At 34.0% G+C, this 7071-nt stretch overlaps 1 long non-coding RNA gene across 1 annotated transcript; it reads right to left on the bottom strand.

Moving 5' to 3' along the window:
- Positions 1-5249: 5249 nt before the first annotated feature.
- LOC113286405 lies at positions 5250-6578 on the bottom strand. The gene is made up of 3 exons (XR_003329271.1): positions 6540-6578; positions 5778-6455; positions 5250-5650 (listed from the first exon to the last, which is right to left on the bottom strand). It is a non-coding gene; the product is annotated as an uncharacterized LOC113286405 (long non-coding RNA).
- Positions 6579-7071: the final 493 nt, after the last annotated feature.

Consider the following 7071-nt stretch of genomic DNA (forward strand, 5'->3'; position numbering starts at 1 on the left):
GTATTTGGAAACGGAGAGCCCATAAGAGCATGAAGTGAAATTCCAGGAGTTGTTTCAATCTCCTTATCTTGTTTAGTTGTGATTTCCTTATCATCACCACCAATACAATCAAGCTCAGTAATAGTAACGCCAGCTGCACCTTCCAAAAATAACAAACGAGACTGCTCACAAAGATGTCCAGGTTTATACAGTTTATCGCAGTTAAAACAAAGGCCTTTCTCACGTCGTTCCTTTTGTTCGATCCATGATAAACGTTTAACTCCTGGAGGTAAACCATTATTCTGAGAATTTGGAGAAGTTATAGTTCCTAATGCCTTGGGTTGAACAGAACGAATTCAAGGTTTTGATGCAGAAAAAGCTTTAGTAGCGGTAATAGCATCCTCTTGTCTTAAAGCTATGTCGAATGCCTCGGAAAGGGTCTTGGGTAAAAATAAACGAACACTGGTACCAATATCAGGGCGAAGTGCAGAGATAAAAATACTAACCAAATGTTCCTCGGGGATACCATGCACAAAATTTAGTAGCTTTTCAAATTCAGTAATGAGTTCACGGACGGTACCTTGTTGTGATAATTTAGATAAAGAGCTGCAGGGATCAATATGCTTTCGAGATCCAAATCTAGAACGAAGTTTAGAAGAGAATTGTTCCCATGTTGGTGCTACAAGAGTGTCTTTGATCCAACGGTACCATGAATTTGCATCTCCTTTGAAGTGAACAGCAGCCAATGGTATCCTTTGAGCATCAGGTACATCATGAAGAGTGTAGTATTGTTCAGCCTAAAAAATCCATCCTTCAGCATCATCTCCGTCAAACACATGAAACTTCAAATTTATTGTGCCTGCACGAATCGTGAAACCAGAACCAGAAGAACCATCTTGAATTAAGGGACCCTTACTGTGTGCGTGATCATTACCAGAAAATTTTCCTGATTCACTAAAAATAGTTGCAAGACCATTGATACTGGTTGTAAGCTTTGTGAAGAGGGTTTCTAGTTTTGTATCTGAGGTTCTACGATCTTGTTTCATGTCTTCAATTACTTTTTCAAGTTTGTCAGTTAACCCTATAACATGGTTACTCAAATCCTGAACTGTCATTGTTTGGAAATAAAGAAAAAAAAAATTTTTGAAGGTGAAAACCAGACCTGCTCTGATACCAGATGATAGGATTCAGCACCAATTAATAGAACCCTAATGATAAAAATCCTTTGAGTTGGGGATTAGCCACCAATTTTAAAGAAAACGTAACTGATTAATCTGGATTGAATGTCTTACACAACTCTAGAGATGAGTATATATAGTGTTACTGGCTTCTAAAAATAAGAACACTAAAGAAAAGCAACAGCAAACTTTAAGGAATATAATTAAATTAGGAAAGTAATAACCTATAGCAATAAGGAAAGATAATAGTGATGTCGGTATCCCAACATCCTACGGTATGTAACACACCAAAATTGATATGCTACATAGTACTAGCTTATGTATTGTAGACTCTTATCTTCAGCATTGGTGTTATTGACTCTTTCTTTTCTTATATTTGATTGTATAGTTTTTCCTTCTTTATATTTGTATAATTTTTGCTTTTTCTAAAGCCTTTTTTCTTTTTTTCGACAAGAATCTCACAAAAGTTATTATGATCTTACCAGTGACATTAAAGAATTGACTGATAACTATGTCGCGTATATAAGATCTAACATGTCTACACGGGATTACAGGTCCACATGTTGTGATGGAAACAATAGGGAGGATAATATACATTGTGTCCGTCTTCTCGAAGACCATGCTAACAGATCTTCTATTCGTTACACTAATTAAAATCGGGTAACATATTTTTCTTAAATTAATTTGGACGTGTACGTAAATGTTTGGTGGATGTTGTTGTGAAGTTGAGGAAGTGCGCTAGATTAGATTTGGCGCTCATTCGTGCCCAATCTCCATGCTACAGAAAGAGAGAATGCTCTGAACTTGGTTAGAATTTGTACATTGATAATGTTCACTATGTTGGAAAACATACCATGTTAGATGTATTAATCTAACCCAACTCTTATCTCCGTGTTCAGTTTCCGTAATTTGGCTTACTTCATTTTACGGTAAGTAGTATGATAAGTTCAGAGTTCTACGGAAATGATTACAAATTTTACTATTGGGTTCTATTTCGGGTTCTGTTTGGTCTTAGAAAACCATGGGGTAACTTTGTCATGTATGCGGTGAGTATGGAATAAAACCTTTATACTAAATTCACAGTAGTGCATCTGGGTGTGTATGCAAGTATAGGGTGACCTTCTCTTAATTCCAAGTTTATGTTTTTTTAGAACATAAAATATGGTTTGTGACGAGAAGATGGATAAACTTGTTCCATACTTAGCCGAAGAAATGTTCGCATAAGTTTTCCGTATTGATGATCATGACTGAGTTATACAATGATTTTAATTATAGTTTTGTTAATCTGCATTCTAATGATTTTTTTGGTTTCGTTCCGGTGCTGATTTTTTTGGTTTTGTTTGTTTGGTACAGTGTCGACATAGCGTTAAAAGCACTATATCGACCGTGTTGTTTGCTATTTGGATGGGCTTCTTTACATCTTAGTGTTTCAACTGTTTTGGGTTGACATATTGGGTGTTTCTTTGAAAGTAATTTGTCTGTTTTTTTTATCCATGTTCGTATAAGTTGTGTGTTTATACAAATGTGTGATTCAAACCCGGGCAATAGAGGATACGTTTTCTTTTATGATGTCATTTTCACTACTGCAACTAATTCTACCTTCTTAGTTGTTTACGGGCATTATAGTTGGCAGCGTGATTTCTGGGAAAAGTTGGATTAGTAGTCACAGTTAGGACTGCCAACCCGGAACCGGATGTATCGGGTCCGGTTTCGGGTCCTAATATGAGACCCATTAACATTTTTACTATCCGACGGGTAGACTTGTTAAAGAATCGATTGATATCGGGTCCTAATCAGGTATATCCGACGGGTATCGGGTACCCTACATAAAATTTATATTTTAGTTTAAAACCCTAATGAGTAACGATATACAATTGTATTTTGTTTTTTTATTACGTTATTTGAATCTTGATTGTGGATGTTCTTTTGGTGTTGATGTCCTTTTGTTGAATAGGTTAGTTAATTTTTTAAGTTGTTGTAGAATAGTATACGTGTTAATAGTTAACATAAGTTCTTTAATTATTACTCTCTCTGTTTTAAAAAGCCTGTTCCCTATTCCATTTCCGTCAGTTTCGAAATTGTGTCCAGCTTCTGTTTATATGCGTATTTTTCAATGAACTCTCTATTATAGCCTCTAATTTTTATATTTATAAATACATATTAATGAGACCTAATCTAAAATGTTAAAGAAATTTGTATAATTAAGAAAATAAATATATCCTTCATTCCATTTAAAATACAATATATTTGGCTCCAAGAATTAAATTCCCTAAAGAGCTTATACTCCATAAATTCGATATCTTTTAATTTTTCCTTTTTATTTTTTATTTACAATCCTCTTAATAATTTTAGGCAGTTTTTAATACTTGTAATTTTATTAACATAAAATAAGTAAATAATTAAGGGTAGTCAAGTATGGTCTCCTTAATATTTTGACAAAGTCACATCGGACTGTCTTTTGGAAACGGAAAGAGTATTACTTAAAAGAAAAGGTTCTTTAATTACCTAGAAATCAAACGCCAAAATACATATTTTCTGAGTCTGAGTATAGATTTTTTTTTTGTTATATTTCGGGAAACAAGTCGAACTCGTACAAATTATCACTAAATCAGATCTTTAACTTCTGTTAAGAATATATATATATATATATATATTATTTCTGTTCCTGTCGGTTTATTTTCAGAAACAAATCCAGGAGATATCTTATACTAAATTTATAGCGCGTTTGGATACCAGAAGCAGAAGTGTTTCTGCTTCTAAACTTCTATAAGTTACTTCTGAGAAGTAGAAAAGTAGAAAAGTTAATTTGGCAACATACTAACTTTTAAGTTGAAAAGCAGATAAGTTAGTTTGGCAAATCAACTAAATTAGAAGTCAAAATATTATTGTTATTAGATTATAGATGCCATTGTTAACAATAATTTTGATACAAAATAGCATTTAATTGTGAAAAAGATATCAATATATACTAAGCATAAGGTTTACGAAATCTTTGATAAAGTTACAAAATCTTCTTATACAAATTTTTCACATATGCATACAGCAGTACAAGGACATGGTCATGCGGATCTCCTCTCATTAAGCACCTATGAAATATAACTCATGCTCTTGAGACTAATTGGCTAGAGCTTCATTAGCTTCATGAAACAAAGGTGATGAAGCTTGGTTATAGTAGGCCTCACCCAAATTCATCCATGACTTTTCCCAATACCGATAACGATGAGCGCACTTTGTTTCCTGTAATCTATGGAGTCTATACTCTAATTGCAAAACTTTAAAGCAGCATGGCATTAAGAATGTTCCAGTTTGCCTATGTTCATCACATGCTTGAACCTTGTCTAACATCAACTCTGTGAACATGACTATGTAACTATGTTATAGAAACCAACTGGCAGTAATCTCATTAGCTTCCTAAAACGAAGTCATTGTAGCTTGATTTGAATTTGAAGCCATATTTAATCTAACAAACAATGAAGAATAAAACCACAAATACCCGTCCAAAACTAGGGTGTTTCGTATTTTTGAAAGACAGATCACATTACAATCTCTAATGCAGTCCAAAATCAGAAAACAATAGGTAAAAAAAAAGAAGAAGAGATTTTTAGGGGATTTTAGATTCTGAACACCGATTGAATTTCGACCTTCTTAGATCTACATCTATCATTAAAGGAAAATTAGCAACAACAAAAAAAACAACATAAATTTAGAGTTATATTGATAAAACAGAAGCACGTAAATCTCAAAAGGAAAAAAAAAATCGTAGATCAAACCTTGAATCCTGATTGATGAGAAAAAGGAACTCACAGTTTCTTCTTCTTCTCTCACAGCTCCACGGAATTTATTTTACTGAGAATGAATGTTAATAACGAGGAGAGAAAGAAAAAAGAGGATCGACACAACTAACGGGGAGAAGCAACTTCTCTCAGAAGTCGGAAGTCAAAAATGTTGCTCCAGAAAAAAAGCTACTTAACGACTTCCAAAAGTCGTTCTCAAACTTGCTAAGCGCGTTTGGATACCAGAAGCACTTCTGGACTTTTCATAAGTACTTCTGAGAGATTAAGAAGCCAATAAGCTAGTTTGGCAATTGGGTGACTTAAAAGTTAAAAAGCTGAAAAGCAAGTTTGGCAAAGAGTTATATCAGGAGTTGAAATAAGTGTTATTAATGATATTATTAGAATAACATAAGCCAGAGAAATGTAAAACAACTTTTAAGTATATATGCAGGCCATAAGTCATTTTGTTTGTCTTCAAGTTTTCGTAATTGCTGCGAAAGTTTATGAAAAATGCAAAGGTAGGCCTAGTTTCACTTTGGTAAGAGTCCATTATGACATCTTCTTTCAGATACGCTATGACACATTCATGTCTTCAAGGATCACTCAAGCCGCTGCCATGAATAACCATGTCGTCAAATCCATATTACAAGAACAAAGTGTCTCCGTACTACCTCATACATATATCAAGTCCACTCTTCAAATACTGCCCAACCTGCATATCTGCATTATGGTTCGAATTTCCCATGAGTAACCCCATTCAATCTGTACTCGTATTGGAAGTTATTGCAGATCAATTTCATCTCACGAATGAATGATAGACGCAATAAACGAAGGAGCAAATACGTACCCATCAGTGCGACAACACTCAAGTACGTAGCTTTGATGAATTTAAGAATCCCAAATTCCAAACCGAACTCCGTGAAAACAAAATTCAGGCACATGCTTACATCTTTATCACAATGGATTAAAATGCTAAGTAATGCTTTAATTTAAATCATGTGGAATGAAAATTCTCTTCTAGCTGTACAACTGCAATCATGATGAATTTATCAATTGTGGAAAATGTCTAATTGAATTGAATCACCAACTTTTAAGCTGTAATCATTCATTACAATGCAAAGAAGAAACATATTAATCCGGAAACACCAACAGTGCTCCTAAAATTTATTACAGTTCAAAAGAAAAGAAGAAACGTATTAATTAATCTAGAAACACCAGCATAGTACTCCTAAATTAGGTTTGTGCCTTACGCAAACAAAATCACAAAATTATTAAAATGGGTTAAAAATAAAATCATTAAAAGGATTTATTTAGTTCCTGATTCACGGTAGCATCTTGGTATGTACTTACCTTAATTGATTCCTCAAGGTTGTTCTATTTGTCCTTCCCTATTTGATCCAAAGTTGAAAACTCCTTTTGTGTGTTTGATTATAACAGAGTAGAGGAAGAAGAAGAGATGCAGACACCGTATTGCCATGATTAGATCGGTTAATCTTATATCATCTTCGTAGGTTTTGGTTTCAAGCTGTAGAAATCGCATTGAGAAACCTGAATTAGAAACAGGTAAAAGAAAAACAAACGGAGCAAATAAAGAAGAAAAATATTTTACCAAAATCGAGGAGAGAAGCTGCTTCTCCCAGGAGTTGCTTTTTTGCTTTTAAGCTATTTTTAGAAGTCGTTATTTTTTTCACTCCCAAACATACTTCTAACTTTTTGACTTAACGGTCCGCGGGTTATAACCCCAAAGGGGTTATAACCCATCTACAAAAAACCCATCCAAACAAAAGTGATAAAAAAACCCCAAATATCATAAACTGTCTAAACTACCCTCCCCTAATTCAACCCAAAAGAAACTGAGAAAGAAAACGACCCACTAACGGAAAAAGTTTCTTAAAACCTCCGCTCCTGTTCGTTCAAAATCATTCTGTTCGTTCAAAAATCAATTCGCTCCTGTATTCATTCAAAATCAATCTGCTCATCCCTAAGCCAAAATCGTTCAAAATCAATCTGTATTCGTCATCATCTTCTCGATTTTACCTTCTTCTCTTATTCTAAGGTTGCGTATTTCAACCACTGCTACAAAATCTGACCTAATTTTTCAACCACAAATGGTGAAGAAACAAAATCAACAGGCGAAAAAG

The sequence above is a fragment of the Papaver somniferum genome, chromosome 6, assembly GCF_003573695.1.
Source record: "Papaver somniferum cultivar HN1 chromosome 6, ASM357369v1, whole genome shotgun sequence".
Lineage (NCBI taxonomy): Eukaryota > Viridiplantae > Streptophyta > Magnoliopsida > Ranunculales > Papaveraceae > Papaver > Papaver somniferum.